Genomic DNA, 17,729 nt, shown 5'->3' with positions numbered 1-17,729 from the left:
GCTTCTAAAATCAGCTTATTTTGAGAAGTGCTTTTCTCAAAAGTACTTTTAAAAAAAGTGTTTTTGGTGAGAAGCAGTTTGTGTTTGGCTAATTAATTTAAAAAGCACTTTTGTACAGTAATTAGTGTTTGGCCAAGCTTTTGAAAACTACTTCTAAGTGTATTTTTCTCAAAAGTGCTTCTCAGAAAAGTGCTTTTGGAGAGAAGCTACTTTTTTTTGCTTTTCAAAAACTGCTTTTGCTTCTCCTCAAAAGCACTTTTTTTCCTTCCAAAAGCTTGGCCAAACACCTCAAACTTTTGGCCAAAAAAAAAGCGCTTTTGGCCAAAAAAAGCACTTTTGACCCAAAAAAAAAAAGCTTGGCCAAACAGGCTATAAGACTTTTATTGCTTTAGCTATTGCTTTTAGGTGATCCTTTTATGTTTTTTTGTACACTCTAGTAACATGAGAGGCAAGTAGAGGTTTCCTTTATCGAAAGAAGCTATATGTCAAAAGATGAGACAGTGACTGCTCAAGAATGCACCAATAGAACCATGGCCCAACTTCTCGTGACAGGTGAAAAGGGGGGGAGAAAAGGAACGGGAAGGGCATAAGTATAACTTCTAGCATGCTGCACATAAGTGCACTTTCATGATACACTTATTACCTGTTTTTAGGTGATCCTTTTATGTTTTTTTGTACACTCTAGTAACATGAGAGGCAAGTAGAGGTTTCCTTTATCGAAAGAAGCTATATGTCAAAAGATGAGACAGTGACTGCTCAAGAATGCACCAATAGAACCATGGCCCAACTTCTCGTGACAGGTGAAAAGGGGGGGAGAAAAGGAACGGGAAGGGCATAAGTATAACTTCTAGCATGCTGCACATAAGTGCAGTTTCATGATACACTTATTACCTTCTCAAAGTTATGAGCTACGACAAAAGCAGCTCTTGTCCAAATTTTGGGTAGTAGTTGAATTCCCTGATCTAAAGTTTCAACAGATGGATAGTTTCAATACAAATCCACTGAGTTGTCATGTCCTCTTGTCAAATGAATGTCAGTTGACTGACAACTTGAATGTTGTGGCAAATATTGCACGAATATGCCCTCTTTTTCCTGCTTGGTCTGATCTCTCTCCTCTTTTAAAAAAGAAAAACAATTTTATAAGCGTGTCAGACATAACATAGCTGATTTTCAAGAACATCTCGTCTCTTTTGCTGCTGGACTGTGGTTTACCTTTTATTCTGAGTATTAGTGGTTTGCCTTTTATGCTATATTTCTATTTTCCGCTTTTGCGTGGGTCCTAAAAGTCATGTTTAAAGGGGTTGACTTTTTATGCACCCACAGAGGATTTTTCTTTCGCTTGATATCTCATGCTTCTATGTTTTCCCAAAATCATATGTTGAGAAATAGTTATTTTCCAATAGTTAACTTTGAAAAGATAAAATAAGTTCATAGACACCCCAAAGTGCTCACTCAAAAGGGCTAGTCTGCAAGAGTTGAAAGGAATATAAGATTTCTGCATCCCTTGTATGTTAGCCATCATTCAAAAGTTTCTATATTTAGGTTTATACATATTTCCTGGCTCTATTTACCGGTTCTTTTGAAGATTCAGAAAGTGACAATAGATAATAGCTTTTTGCATCCTTTTCTTCGAGATCAGAACCTTAACCTGTCCGGATCAAATGCATCACTTTTTCTGTTTGAATAATGAATCTTTTTGTGGTTTCAGCATGTATAATGATGAAATCTCCCCTTTCGGGACAATCAGGTACAGCAAATTGGATGACTTATTTCTGTTAGGTGTTATTTTTCTTATTATTATCCTCCCCTGTTCTTAAGTGTATATTTGTCTTGGCCCTTGTTTGGTTACATTCTTAGTCACCACGAGAAGAATAGTGAAGCTGTTCTTAAGTGTATATTCCTCAATGAACTTATCATTTGATATAGTCCTGCCTGCCACTAGTGGATAAGAAAAAGGAGAGCAAAGGAGTTCAAAAAAGAGAGAGAAGACTCTTTGCCATAAAATAAAATCACTAAACAAATGGCTTGTAATGTAAAATAGCATACAGAATCAAGTACTGGAAGATGTGGCAAGGAAAGCTAAAGTAGAATTCTATATATGTAGATTAGCCAAAACTTGGTCGTTCAAATTTCTCAATACTACAAAATATAAACCCCCAATGTCTGTACAATGAAAAAATCATGAGTTTGAAAGCAAGGAGCAACCTTATCAGAGCAGAAAGAAGGATGAAGTTGTATAGCAGGAAGGCAGTAGAGTAGAATAAGGAAAGTAAGTTGTGGTTTTGGCACTCACTATGGTTTATTCTATGAAAACAAAAGATGATATTGTAAATTTTAATGTGGTAAGTCACTGATATAATTATATCAAAGTGAATTTGAATAGTGATGTTGACGGAGACAATGAGAACCGTTAATGTAACTTTCTACGTGACAAAAGGTTACCTGGAACTTTTATATAGTGTGTATAATAATATGGTAGTTAGATTATTTTACATTTTTTCTTCTTTTATACTTATATGTATTTATAAATGTAGTTGACTGGGCTACCCTTTTTTATATGTATTGATAAGTGACTATATTCTGCAAAATTGACATGTCTAATGTGATACCATTGGAGTTGGTGACCAATAACAACTCCCATTTGGAATTTGTTTGAGGTTGATGATATGAATCTTCACTATGCATTTTGTTCACCTAGTGCCTAGGTGAGCATGTTTCTGTATTGCGGGACTCATTGTGAATGCACTGATCCACAACTTATTACATCCTCCTCTTTTATTCAGGCTTGGAACTCACAGAATTAGAGTTAGTGAAAACAATTACGTACTCAAATTATCTTGATCGATGTAGACGATAGACAATTTTTTACCATAAAAATTAATTACATATAAAATGTCCACTATCTATAATTGTGTTGGAGCGCATGAAATGAAATCTCCCAATTGCGTAGGCTTTTCATGGGGTGCAAGCTTCAAGTTCACATAGGCTTATGTTCTATTTCCTTGCCATTAGCAACGACGTCGTTAAACTGGTTGTAATTTCGTCGGGAACCAATACGAAATACATATGGTATGATACAATTGCAATTGAACTAATACAACTCAATCTCAATAAAATAATATCATTGTGACCGTTAAATCTTATAAATAATTGATAATATAATATAAAACATATACCTTAATTAATTATTTATTTATCAAGGTTTCTTTATTTTCTTGTTCCAGAATGCATTGCGGTTATACGAATAAATACTTAAATCGAATTAGAAAGTATCATTTTTTTTAAGTATTTGTTTAACCAAAACAAGTGACTAATGTAAATAGTCATGAAGTCCATTATTTCTCCAATCTGTTATCGCCAACCCAAAATCAATCGATTGAGGAAGAAGGAAAGAGAAAGAAGAGGCAATGAGAAGAAAATAGGATAAATAAAAAAAGAGCTTGAAAAGAATAGAACAATCTTATCTTAAAATTAAATTATCTTATAGCTTAGCATCACTACTCAATAAATATTACTTTATTCTTTCGCATGGAGCACTAATAGTTCCTCTATCCCTCTTTTTTCATCGTTGGGAGATTTTCACATGCGATTGATGCGAGGATTTTCCCTCTCCATCTCAAAACTCAAACACGTGTGTGATTCTTATTCATTTAAAACACACACTATTTTTTTTTTTTTTTTGAGATTTTTACATAGCTGATCACTTATTAAATATTATTGTCATTAATAGCATCATTCTTTGTTTATGAATTCTTTGTTTATTTCATAAACAATAGACTTTTTTGTTTACAACTTTAGCATAATTTAAAATATATATATACAGGTTTAAAAATAAATAGATTCCCCAAATTAAGGATTCAGTTTTATCATTATTAATATTCGAAACTTTCTCTCTCCTTTTTGTACTAAAACTTTCGCCTTTTCATTCTAAAGGCTTCCCTCTTTCTCTATCAAATTTTTTGTTTTGTTTTGAAGCCTTTTGCTTTCATCTATGGCTACTAACGGTGTAGGTGGCCATTACCCACTAATCAAGTTCAAGAATTGGGAAAACCTAATATGACTAAATTTATTGTCAAGATTAATATTGTACTAAAACATATTCTTGATGCTTATACGATTTATATTTGATGTATATTTTTAAAATTTTTACATATGTACTTAATGTATATGTGATGAATTTTTAACAGTGTTAATAAGACATATTTGAGATATAAATTAGGTATATATATGAAGATAGTAATTTGTATATTCAAGATATAAATTATGCATATATGATGACGGTGATTTATATAATACAATTAAATTTTCTTTTATGTATATGTGATGTATCTTTTAATAGTGTCAAGATGTATTTTTGATGTATAAATTATATATATATATATATATATATATATATATATATATATATATAATGATCCGTTTTTTTCACGGAGGAATGAGAAACTGCACAACAATTGCCTGATCAAAGTCTTACCCTTTCTTTCCCTTTCGACTGGCATTATCACGCCGCCATCGCCAAATTCAATAGCTGCTCCTAGCCTGGAATTCATATCTCCTTCGTCTGGTCGAGAAGGGAGGGGAACTGGACTCTGTCTCTTCTATTACATTTACATTACATTACGGAGAAGTCCATTCTCGTCATGATCGATCCACGTCCTAGCGTAGTGCCCGACCTATATATAATGATAGAACGAGAAAATAGGAACAAATATGTGTAGTAATTATATTTCTTTTTTTGGAGGCGGCGTTTGCAAGAAAGGAAAGGTATTGATTTGATAACTGATTGTGGGCGAGATACTTGGGGGCTGGCGTTTAACCTGACACCTTATAACTAGTTTGTGCTAATTTTATTACTAGTATTAGGGTACGCGCATCGCGCGTGTAAACATATAAATGAAAACAAAATTTTTAAAAATAATAAATAATATTTACAATTTGTAATTGAGTTATAAAATAAAATTAACAAAATAAAGTTCATAACTTTGGATCCATTTAATTATTTTTATCAAATAAATTATTATTATATAATATTTAGTTTTATTCTTTCACCTTTTAAGTTCTTGTCGTGGCAAATAAGTTTGACATAAGGATCCACAATATTTAGATTCTAAAATAAAACTTCTTGATCCACAATATATACATATATACATACATACATACATACATACATACATAGAAAGGTGTGATTACCTGAGGTGAGGTTGACCTTCTTTGTGCCTTAGAAGAGGTCTAGTTTAGGTCAGTGCTCTATTTTTCTATAAAATTTATATTTTTAGGCAATACCTATGAACTTAGCTCGGACTGAATCCACATCCGCCTCTGTAGCTCTTCGCCAGAGGACGTTCTCATATTCTTTTGTACATAATTCTTGATACAATTTCTTATTTTTTTATCTTCTTGTAAACCTTCAGAATAATTTTTTGGTTTTGAAAGTATTACAAATATTGGTGTTTCTTTGATTTTCCTCTTAGATTTATTCTTTCTTTCATTCTTTTTATGAAAACATGAACTTTTTGTCAGATAATTAAAAGAAGAATAATCAGAATTCATAAAAGTATACTTTATTAATAAAGGCAAAGTCACTGAAGTATATATAATTATGATTTTTTTTGTCAAGTATTTAGATGGTTCGTGTTTTTAAGAATGAATATTTTCATCTATTAAATAGTTACAAACTCCAGAATAATTAGTTCATCTATAACATGGGCTTCTCTATTTCGTTTCTTAGGAATTTTTATGCTATCTTCCAAGTATTATGCTTTTTAGGGCTATAGCTACTTTACCTCTTTTCTATTGTAAGGTAAAAAGTTTAAACTACTTTAAATAAGGAAAGATCTAATAACTAAAATTTTAGTTGATTGTAAAATCCTAATTAAACGATTATTCTAAATATAATTAAATAACTATTTCTAAATATTAGAGACTTAAATAAGTGATTATTCCTAAATAGTCGAAAAATAATAAAATGACTATTTTGTCTAGTGTGAAGTTTATTTTTAGAGAGATAAAAAAGACGAACGATATTTCGCGAAAGGCCTTCATGCTTTTAATATAGTATAGATTTTTAGACTGCTTGTTTTGTAAATCAAATTGTGTTGCTGGGCTTCTGTATTTATTTTAAAAAAATTAGCCACTCATGAAACTTTCCCTTTTTGTTTTTCTATCTTATTACAGAAGTATCTTTAAAGGGGATGTGCCATGGTGTATGTTATTTGCTGATGACATAGTTCTAATTGATGAGACGAGGGTCGGTGTTAACGAGAGATTGGAGGTTTGGAGACAGACCCTCGAGTCTAAGGGTTTCAAATTGAGCAGGTCTAAGACAGAGTACCTGGAGTGCAAGTTTAGCGCTGAGTCGAGGGAAGTAGGAAGGGACGTGAGGCTTGGATCACAGGTCATCCCCAAGAGAGATAGCTTCAAGTATCTTGGGTCGATGATCCAGGGGGATGGAGAGATCGACGAGGACGTCACTCACCGTATAGGGGCGGGCTGGATGAAATGGAGGCTTGCATCTGGAGTCTTGTGTGACAAGAAATTGCCACCGATACTCAAAGGTAAGTTTTATCGAGCTGTGGTTAGACCCGCCATGTTGTATGGGGCAGAGTGTTGGCCGGTTAAGAACTCCCATATCCAGAGGATGAAGGTGGAAGAGATGAGGATGCTGAGGTGGATGTGCGGGCACACTAGGATAGACAAGATTAGGAATGAAGATATTTGGAAGAAGGTGGGCGTGGCCCCTGTGGATGACAAGATGCGGGAAGCGAGGCTCAGATGGTTCGGGCACGTGCGGAGGAGAAGCCTTGATGCTCCGGCGAGGAGTAAGGTCTGCGTACACATTATCCTCCCCAAACCCCACTTTGTGGGATTTTACTGGGTAGTTATTTTTGTTGTTGTTGTACAGAAGTATCTTTAAAATTGATCTGAAATATTTGTCCCTTGGATTTTTTGCTCAAGCGCAACACACTTTGTGACATTATCAAACACTTAACCCAGAATCTTACAATAGTTTAGCTAAAAGAAGGCCAGTATTTCAATGAAATACAAAAACTATTAGTTCCTATAATTTGAAAAAATATATGTATAAACAAATTAGTCATATCAATTCTAATGGGAACTTATGTTGACACTAACTGATAGACCCTTAATGCTAAACCTAGATCTCAGTTGAGCTTCTAAAGAGTTGGGCCTATTCCTTATTGGGCTATCTTTCATTTTTTTACTTCAGGGACCCGGCCCTTGTCCGATTATTTTCAATTTTAGCCGCAATCACTTGTACATATAAATAGAGTTAGTTGACTCTATTCTAAATTATAAACAAGTATTAAGGGCAGGTCGACAGAAAAACCAAGAGAACAAATCCAAAAGAACAGGACATCAAAACAAAACAGAGAATGCCAAAGGGAGGGAGGGAGGCAAGAAGGGAAAAAGAATAAAGCAAATACGGTTTGAATCCGTATGCCCTTGTGTGGCACCGTAATTTATTTTTTCTTATTCAGTTCTTCCCCCCAGTCATGTCAATCCCATTCTTGGTCTTCTAAATACTGATCTTCCGAATGTAATTCTTCCTGATAATAAGCTCTTCTATTTTTTTGCTGCGGATCTACTGGCCCGGACGCTTGAATCTATTCCACCGCAAACTACCGAATATACTACTGCAGGATCTTCCGCTGTAAGAAAAAAATTCAATATTTTTACAGTAGCGAGGAGAAGGGAAGGAAAAGTATGGATTAGTTGAAAGAGCTACTTCTTCGAGCTGAGTTGGGTTGGCCTCCATTTCCTCTTCTATCGTATATGTCCATCTTTCTGATGATGGAAAGAAATTATGATAATAATTGCGATAATGAAAATGAAGCATGCGGCAAGGCCTCCCAATCCAAGAACCCAATCGGGTATCACATTCTATTTACCCGATTGTCTCTTGTGTCTTCTCTCTCACTGACTTAGACAATTAGGGTTTTCTCTTTGATTCAATCTTCAAATTTCTCGCTGATTTCATAGGTTAACATGGTATCAGAGCATTGATCCGAGCTGTCCGCGACGTTCTTCATCACTTCATCGGTTTGGTTCCTTTAGTTTCGTCAATCACAATCTTCTCTGACGATTTCGATGGTTCGGACGAAGTTTGGGGTTTTCTACAAATTTTGCTTCTGCAGAATTAGGTTTCACTTTCCTTGATTCAATCAAGGAATTGATCAAGTTTTGTGCCCTAATTTGAAAATATTCATATTTGTGTTTTGGTCTTCTGTGTATTTGATATGAATGTTGGGTGTATATGTCGAGAAAGCTTATTGAGACATTGTTGTGTGTATCAAACTATGTCAAACTCTATTTCTAACTCTGATTTGCACGCATGGCCCCAGACTCGACTTCTACCTCCTCGCCTACGTCTACTGCAATTCCCCTTAGTACCTCACTTGATCCTTCCCATCCTTTATATGTGCATGCATTAGATAATTCGGGAGTTACACTTGGAACTATCCCTTTCTCTGGTACTGGATATGTATCTTGGAGAAAAAATATTCTTATTGCTCTGTCTGCTAAGAACAAGGCCGAGATGGTTAATGGTAGAATCACTTATCCACCTCCTGACTCTCCTTGTATGACCACTGGCTAAGATGCAATGACATGGTCTTTGCATGGTTGAGTAACTCATGGTCTAGCGATATTGCTGATAGTGTACTTCATTGTGACACTACAGGGGATCTTTGGAAGGATATAGAGGAGAGATATGGTCAGTCTACTGCTAGTAGGTACTACCAAATCCAAAGAGAAATTGGTGGGGTCTCTTAGGGTTCTAGTGATATTGCTAGCTATTACACTAGGTTAAGAAAACTCTAGGAAGAGTTAAAGACTGTTTCATTTGGTCCAGCTTGCACTTGTGGAGCAGAACCACAGTGAAGGATAAAAACTCATTCATTTTCTTACTGGGTTGAATGAAACATACTATAATGTTAGAAGTAACATTCTTATGATGATTCCTGTGCGTTCCTTGGGTAAAGCATATTTCATGTTATTACATGATGAGAGTCAAAGGGAAATTCAAGCTTCAGGGTCTTCATTTTGTTTAGAATCAAATTCATTCCCACTCCTGTTCAAAACACTTCATATGACTTATTCTCAGAAAATCAGTTTTGAGAATAAAAAGACAAACATAGTGTGCAAATACTGTAGAAAACCTTATCATTCTATTGAAAAGTGCTATAGGCTATATGGGTTTCATCCTGACTTCAAATTTACCAAAGGGCAGAAAATTGTAGCATGTGTCAGTTTGATGATCCTAGAACTTTTCTCTTTCAACTCCTGAAGTCTTACCTGGAAGTCCAGTTCATGGGTTCAGTAAAGAGCAGTATCAACATCTCATGAGTCTATTTCAACAGTCTCAAATATCTGTTACAACTCAGGATCCTAGTATTGGCTCTTCCGCTGTGGGAACATTTGCAGGTATGTTTTGTAGCTTTGTTGTGTATTATGTTGCTTTATGTTGTGCTTCTCAATTAAAGGTTAATACTTGGATTCTAGATTCGGGAGCTATCAATCATATGAACCCACATAAAGAACTTCTACACAATATTCAACCTTTGCCTTTTCCTTACTTAGTAACACTTCCAAATGGTTACAAAGTAAAAGTCAATTGCACCGGTTCTTTAAAACTGTGTAATGATCTCATTTTAGTAAATGTTCTTTTAGTTCATTCTTTTTAATTCAATTTGGTTTTTGTGCCACAGTTAGTTGATCAATTTCACTGTACAACCCTCTTTACCAATATTTCTTGTTGTGTATAGGTCCCTTCTCTGAAGAGGCCACTGGAAATTGGTAGAGCTGCTAACGAGTTGTATGTCATTCATTCAGATCTTATTGTGGCATAGTCTCTTTCATTTGTAAATACCATTTTAGCTACTTCTTCATCTCCTAAATGTGATTACAGTGCTTGTACCACTACTTGTAATCATGTTTCTTCTATCAATAAAGTTAATCTTTTCTGGCATCAAAGACTAGGGCATATGCTATTTAATATAATGAAATCTATTGCAGTTCTTTCTGATAAATTGTCTTCAAAACAATCTTTTATTTGTCCTGTTTGTCCCTTAGCTAGACAACAAAGACTCTCATTCCAAAATAGCACTATCAAGTCTATTCATTCTTTTAAACTTGTACATATTGATATATGGGGTCCTTATCATACAAGAACATATAATGGTTTTAGGTATTTCTTGACTATTGTTGATGATTTTTCAAGGATGACCTGGACACACTTACTTTCCTGTAAGAGTAATACTTTTTCTATTATCAAAGCTTTTGTTTCCATGGTCCAGAATCATTTAACTCTAAAGTCCAAACAATTAGGTCTGACAATGCATTTTAGCTAGGCTCCAGCTCTCAAATTTCTTCTTATTTTGTTGATTCTGGTATTCTTCATCAAACCACAATCCCACACACTCCTTGTTGAGAGGAAACACAAACACCTCTTAGAAACATCAAGAGCACTTTTATTTCAATCTAAACTACCTGTCAGATATTGGGGTGCTGCTGATCGCTTCCAACTCCGCACTACTAAAAAGTAGCGAGAGAGGATCGCAATAGCTTTTACCCGATTGTGGGTCGGGATCGATATCCACAGAGAACTAGAAGTTGGAATCAAGTATCTATCTAGTTTAGGATTGTGTATGTGTTCTTAATTACACTTCTATTCATTTTTGGGGTTTTTGTTTACTTTTACTATTATCAAACTACAAATGGTAATTGCAACTAAATTATGCAAAGATCTATAATGCTACGAGTTGTTCAAATAGGTTTAAAAGGCACTACCGCCTAGGTGGTCAATTGACGGGTACTTGAATCTAAGGCAAGTTTGACACATTTGGGGAGTATGCTATAACCGTTGCACGAATTTACCCACTCTACACCTCTCGGTGGTTCGAGTGATTTTGCCCAAATTGGCTTTCTCAAGACCAATTGGGTATGCAAATTTTGCTCAAGCAACTAGGGTTCAATTCGGGTACTACTCTCTCGAAGGTTTAACCCTTTAATTGGGGCTATCAATCTTTGAGTACGCCCCAATTCATTGTTGGACCAATTTCGGAGACTTAGGCTCTCTTCCTCAAGAAGAGCTCAAGTCAACTCAACACAAACTAGTGTTTGCAACCACTAATTCAGAAATTAACCATGAAATTGGCCCAAATAACAAACACCCATAGTCAAATTAGCCCTAAAATACAAGACACATCAATTACACACACTAGGGTTGAGCCACACCCCTAGCTATGGGGTCTAGCTACTCATATTCAAAGAAGAAAAACAAGAAATAGAAGAAGATATCTAGCTACTCATATTCAAAGAAGAAAAACAAGAAATAGAAGAAGATAAACACATATTAATTAATTGCTAAGCTAAATACAAAGATTCAATGATGAAAAGTAAGTAAAAATGCCCAAAATGGCTAAGAAAAGTCGACCCACGAGCGCAGCTGATGTAATACAATATCTGATACCCTAAAAATGGAAAAAGAATCTATTTATACTAAGCTGAAAAATCTGGACAAAATTGCCCCTGCGGGGTTAGTGCGAACCGCACAAAATGGACTGCGGTCCGCACTGGGCTCTTGACTTCAAAATTCTTGCTCTCTGAACTTGGGCTACGCGGACCGCACAGAATGGACTGCGGCCGCGGAGGCTTCTAGTGTGGTCCACACAGAATGGACTGCGGACCGCACAGGCTTCAAAACTTCATTCTTCATCTTCTCTGAACCTTGGCTATGCGGACCGCACAGAATGGTAGTGCGGTCGCATTGCCTTCAGTGCGGACCGCACAAAACCTAGTGCGGCCGCACTGCCTTGATGCTTGAAATAACAGCTCTCTGAATCTCCTGGTGCGGACCGCACAAAGTGGTGTGCAGCCGCACTGGGCCTGTTTTGACTGAACTTGACTTGTCTTTGACACTTATGCAAGTTTCACTCCTTTTGAGCCGATCATTGACATTTTGTCACTTTGTTGATCAAACCTGCAATCAAGCACAACTTGTGAGCCTTTTGGGACTATTTTGTATGAATATTTGATCAAAGCATAAGCAAGAAGGAGTATAAAATGCATCAAAATCTCTAGTTATCAACTCCCCAAAACTTAAGCTTTTGCTTGTCCTGAAGAAAACAAAATAAGACCCACCCCTTAAGAGAATGTCAAAGAACTTTTCAGCTGTCCTAAAGCAACCTCAACTAGCATCAATTGGGACTAACAATTGCCCTCAATACAGATGAATCATTAACAACATTTACTCTTTGAAAAACCATGGATCAAGTGCGACACAAGAGCATCAAGAGTTGACTCAACACATCAAAGAACTCTTTTCTATTACTTTAGTCATTGTGGAACCCAAACTCACACATCCTCAACTCTCCCTAAGCAACCCTCACCTTTAAGATAGTGGCACTCAGAACGAAGATAATGGGAATTCACTCATCTCTCTCAAGAAAAAGCCACAAGTCCGGCTCTAGGTACCATATGCTTGCCCCTTATGTGAGTATCCACTAATGTAAGCTTCATTCAACTCAAGATCATATAGGGCTTTTGTGGAGACATTTTGAAAGGCTTTTGGTTCAGGGTAGGAAATGTTTTGGTCTAAGTAGGTTCCATCTTCCCTTAAGCACTTCTTTTGATTCATTTGGAATCCATTCACTTGACTCTTTGAGTCATTTCACTTCTTTCTAAGGGGTTAGAGAGACACATTGTCACTCGTTCTTATGCATTTCAAACCTTTTCTCCTTTTTCAACTTTCCACACCTTTCATTCTTTGCTTTTCTTTGAATCCCTTTTTATTCTTTTTCATATTGAACTTTCTTTTTGTCTTTTTGCTTTTCTTTCTTTTTCATTTTCTTTATTTTTGTGCCTTTTTACCACTTTGTTGCAATCCTCATATCTCCCCCCAAACTTATACTTTTTCCATATGCTAAAGGAAAGATCGGGTGCCAGGAGAGGGTATCTTTTAAAACGGGTATAGGCTTGTACCATGGTTATTGAAGGAAAAGGTCTAAGGCTCAAAAGGGTTGACTAAGGGTCTTATCATTGGTAGGTTATGGAAGTGTTAAAGCTATCATTTGGACCAAGGAGAGCCTATAATCATGGCTCAAGTCAAAATTCACTTAGGATTTCGTCTCAACAAACATTCAGGGCAAGTTCTAGATCAATGGCTCGGGACTTGGACTTGCAATTCAATTACTCACCACACAAGCTATGGGATTGCTAAAGACACAGAGTCGGGGGCCCACAACGACCTTAGATAAGATTTAAGCTCACAGTGGTCCCGAAAAACCACTTGATGATTATCGGCCAACACAAGAGTCTCAACGTCACGACTTTCACCATCCTAAACACAACAATTTATTTTTGACCATAAGATCAAAGGCAAATGTGCTAGGCCCAAGTGAAGCTTTGCTTGAGGCACCTTTTAACTACTAACTACTAAAAATAAAAATAAAAACGGACTCAAACCCTTAAGAAGGTTGTCACGCCATCCATCATTGGTATGAGCCGCCCGGTTCACACAACACTCCACCTTTGGAAAGAACCGTGGCATTAAGAAAATCAAAGGCTTATTGCAAACTTTAAATACAAGAAGCTATGAATCACAATTAAGAAGCTAAAAACGAAAAATCTTGCAAAAAATAGAATGAATATGTACAAGAGAGGTTTTGAATATACAATGGATGGGATGAATATATACAATGTGATATAACTTTATGTACAGACCCAAGGTGAAATAAAAATGCGATAAATGTAACGAAATATCAAAATTATATACAGACCAAAGATAAAAAGATAAAGAAAGCATAAAAATGTATCAAATATATATACAATCATCCAAATGAATAGTAGGGCCTACCCCCTCAAATAAAAGCTGACATTGTCCCCAATGCCAACTAGTCTAAATAAAGCATCAAAAGATAAGAGGGAAAGGATATAGAAGACTCCCTAAGGCCCGTCTGTCTGCATAGTGTCATGTGTGGTCCCTGGGTCCTCTGTGTGCTCAGGGACCTCAGATTGGTCCCCTGTGGCCTGCTGCTCTGCTACTGGGACCTGGGCCTGGACCTGGACAGGCTCTGGAACTGGTACATCCTATGGCTGACTGGAGGAAGTCTCCGTTGGGTCCGCCAACGGGATGATAGCATCATCAGCTCTAAGAATCATCCTCCTCCTCTTGGGAGGCCTCTGAGACTGCGGTCCGCACTGAGTGCCTAGTTGTGGCACCAAATTAGGGCTTCAAGATTTATGATTCTAAGCTCAATTTTTGCCCCTAATGCATGTTCCTACATGTTACCCATTGTATTCACTAATCAAGTCCATTCTAATTAGAAGATTAACTACCCTAATTTAGTCTATGAAAGAAAATAAGAAAAAAGAAGGAAGAAAAACAAGGAAAACAAGAATTTAAACCAAATAAACCAAATTAAACAAGTAAAGAGGATTATAATGTTACCAGTTATGAGACGAAAGGACGAATGATGGATCTAAGCAGTTATTTACGAGTAGAAACAAGGATGAACAGTGTTTATGAGCTTCTGAGAATCAAAGTTGCGAAAAGGGTAAAAGGAGGCCCTCAGAGACTATTCATAGAAAAGCCCCTGGGGCCCATTCTCACCTACCAGTGCGGACCGTACAAAATGGACCGCGGTCCGCGCTGCCCTGTTTTGTGTAAGTTTGAGAAAGCAACACTCTGCGGTCCGCACAAAATGGACTGCGACCGTAGAGGTCCAGTGCGGACCGCACAAAATGTAGTGCGGCCGCACTGGCAAACTTCAGAGAGTCATCACATCACCCTTGACCAGTGCGGTCCGCACAAAATGGTAGTGCGGCCGCACTGAAAACTTTAGAGACCTGTGCATTTTTTCAATTATGACATGCACTGCATCAACTCAATCCTGTAACATCTTACAACCAGTTAGCCCAAAAATCAATCCTACACTACAATAAAAATCAAATAAAAACAAGAATGAAAAACACATGGGTTGCCTCCCAAGAAGCGCCTGATTTAACGTCGCGGCACGACGCATGTTACCATCTAATCATATGAAATGTACAAGAGCCACCACATGGCTATCATCAAACTTCCCCAAATAATGCTTGACTATATGCCCATTCACTCTAAAAACTTCCCCACTTTTGTTCTTTAAATCAAGAGCACTAAACGGGGTCACACACACTACTTCAAATGGTCCGCTCCACTTTGACTTCAACTTTCCCAGGAACAACCTTAGACGAGAATTGAATAAGAGCACCAAATCTCCTACCTTGAACTCCTTGCCCCGAGTGTATTTGTCATGAAGGTATTTCATTTTATCCTTATACAGGGACGAACTAGAGTAGGCATGGAACCTAAATTCATCAAGCCCATTGAGTTGCTCCACCCGAAGATTAGCAGCTATATCCCAATCAAGATTCAACTTTTTCAAGGCCCACATGGCCTTATGCTCCAACTCCACTGGTAAATGACATGCTTTCCCAAACACCAACCGGTACGGCGACATACAAATTGGGGTCTTGTAAGCGGTCCCGTAAGCCCATAGAGCATCATCTAACTTTTAGACCAAACGGTCCTATTGGCATTGACGGTTTTGGACAAAATGCTCTTGATCTCCCTGTTGGACACTTCAACCTGGCCACTTGCTTGAGGATGATAAGGCGTAGACACCTTGTGGTTGACACCATACTTGGAAAGCAAGGCATCAAAAGCTCTATTACAAAAATGCGATCCTCCATCACTAATAATTGCCCGAGACGTGCCAAACCTTGTGAAAATGCTCTTCTTTAGAAATGCCACCACACTCCTAGCTTCATTGTTGGGCAAGGCCACGACCTCAACCCATTTTGAGACATAATCAACCGCTACAAGAATGTAAGTGTTTCCACACGAGCTTACAAAAGGGCCCATAAAATCGATACCCCATACATCAAAGATATCAACTTCGAGAATGGTGTTGAGAGGCATCTCATCTTTCTTGGAAATCCCGCCCGCTCGTTGACATTGATCACACCTTTTTACTAGGTCACTTGCATCTTTGAACAAGGTTGGCCAATAAAAACCACAACTCAGAACTTTTGAAGTTGTCCTCGCCCTTCCATGATGGCCACCATAGGGGGGGAATGACAAGCCTCTAGAATGCTAAATTGCTCCTCCTCAGGTACACACCTCCGGATCACTCCGTCGGTGCAAATCTTGAACAAGTATGGCTCGTCCTAATAGAAGTCCAGACTATCCCGTTTGAGCTTCTTCCTTTGGCTAGAAGATAGCTCACACGAGATGATGCCAGTCACAAGGAAATTAGCAATGTCCGCAACCATGGCATATCACTCATCGACACAGAAAGTAGCTGCTCATCGGGAAATGCATCATTGATCTCTAGGCCATCACACGGCCTTCCTTCCTCCTCCAAGCGGGACAAATGATCTGCCACTTGGTTTTCACTACCTTTCCGGTCCACTATCTCCAAATCAAACTCTTGAATTAATAAGACCCATCGCATCAGTCTAGCTTTGGAGTCTTTCTTTGTCATCAAATATCTAAGAGTTGCATGATCGTTGTGCACTATGACTTTGTCTCCCATAAGATATGGCCAAAATTTTTCCATGGCGAACACAATAGCCAACAATTCCTTCTCAGTCACCGTGTAGTTCCTTTGAGTCTCGTTCATAGTCTTGCTCGCATAGTACACTGGATGAAATATTTTGTTCACTCTTTGACCCAAAACTGCCCCAAACGTAACATCACTCGCGTCGCACATGAGCTCGAAAGGCAAGCTCCAATTGGGTGCGGTAATGATCAGGGTGGTGGTCAACTTATGCTTGAGAAGTTCAAAGGCTTCCATACATCTCTCATCAAACACAAACTTTGTATCCTTTACTAGCAACTTGCAAAGAGGATTCACTACCTTCGACAAGTCCTTGATAAATCGCCGGTAGAACCCCGCATGCCCAAGAAAACTCCTCACCCCCTTGACAGAAGTGGGGGGAGGAAGCCTTGAAATCACCTCTATCTTGGCTTTGTCAACTTCAATCCCATGCTTTGAAATTTTATGGCCCAACACTATGCCCTCCTCAACCATGAAGTGGCATTTTTCCCAATTTAGCACAAGATTGGTGTCCTCGCACCGGGCCAACACTCTATCCAAATTTCCCAAACACTCTTCAAATGAATCACCAACCACATTGAAGTCGTCCATGAACACCTCTAATATATTTTCCACCATATCGGTGAAAATGGCCATCATACACCGTTGGAATGTTGTCGGTGCATTGCACAACCCAAAGGGCATCCGAGAGAAAGCAAAGGTGCCATATAGATAAGTAAAGGTTGTCTTCTCCTGATCCTCTGGAGCTATCAAAGCCGTGACTAGATCCACAAATGAGCACACTTCGGTACAATTGGGCTGTTTCATTGACTTGCACACATGAAAGACTACCTTTTCATCACCCACCCTGAAAGTGAGTTCCCCTGCTTCCACATCCACTAGAGTCTTCCCCATAGCAAGGAAAGGTCTCCCTAATATGATTGGGACCTCATAATCTACCTCACAATCCAAGATTACAAAATCAGCTGGCAAGATAAATTTGTCCACCCGGACGAGCACATCATCAACAATACCCAATGGTCGCTTCATAGATCGATCTGCCATTTGCAATCGCATGGAAGTTGGCCTCGGAGGCCCAATACCTAAAGTCTTGAAAACTGAGTAGGGCATTAA

The 17,729-nt window shown here is 37.8% G+C and overlaps 1 long non-coding RNA gene across 1 annotated transcript; it reads left to right on the top strand.

The window, feature by feature from the left end:
- LOC109215521 lies at window positions 310-2,492 on the top strand. Its single transcript, XR_002066360.1, has 2 exons — window positions 310-405; window positions 654-2,492. It is a non-coding gene; the product is annotated as an uncharacterized LOC109215521 (long non-coding RNA).

This window comes from Nicotiana attenuata, chromosome 2, assembly GCF_001879085.1.
Source record: "Nicotiana attenuata strain UT chromosome 2, NIATTr2, whole genome shotgun sequence".
Taxonomy (NCBI): Eukaryota; Viridiplantae; Streptophyta; class Magnoliopsida; order Solanales; family Solanaceae; genus Nicotiana; species Nicotiana attenuata.
The sequence above is the reverse complement of the archived record's forward strand: the minus strand, read 5'-3'. Positions and strand labels throughout refer to the sequence as shown.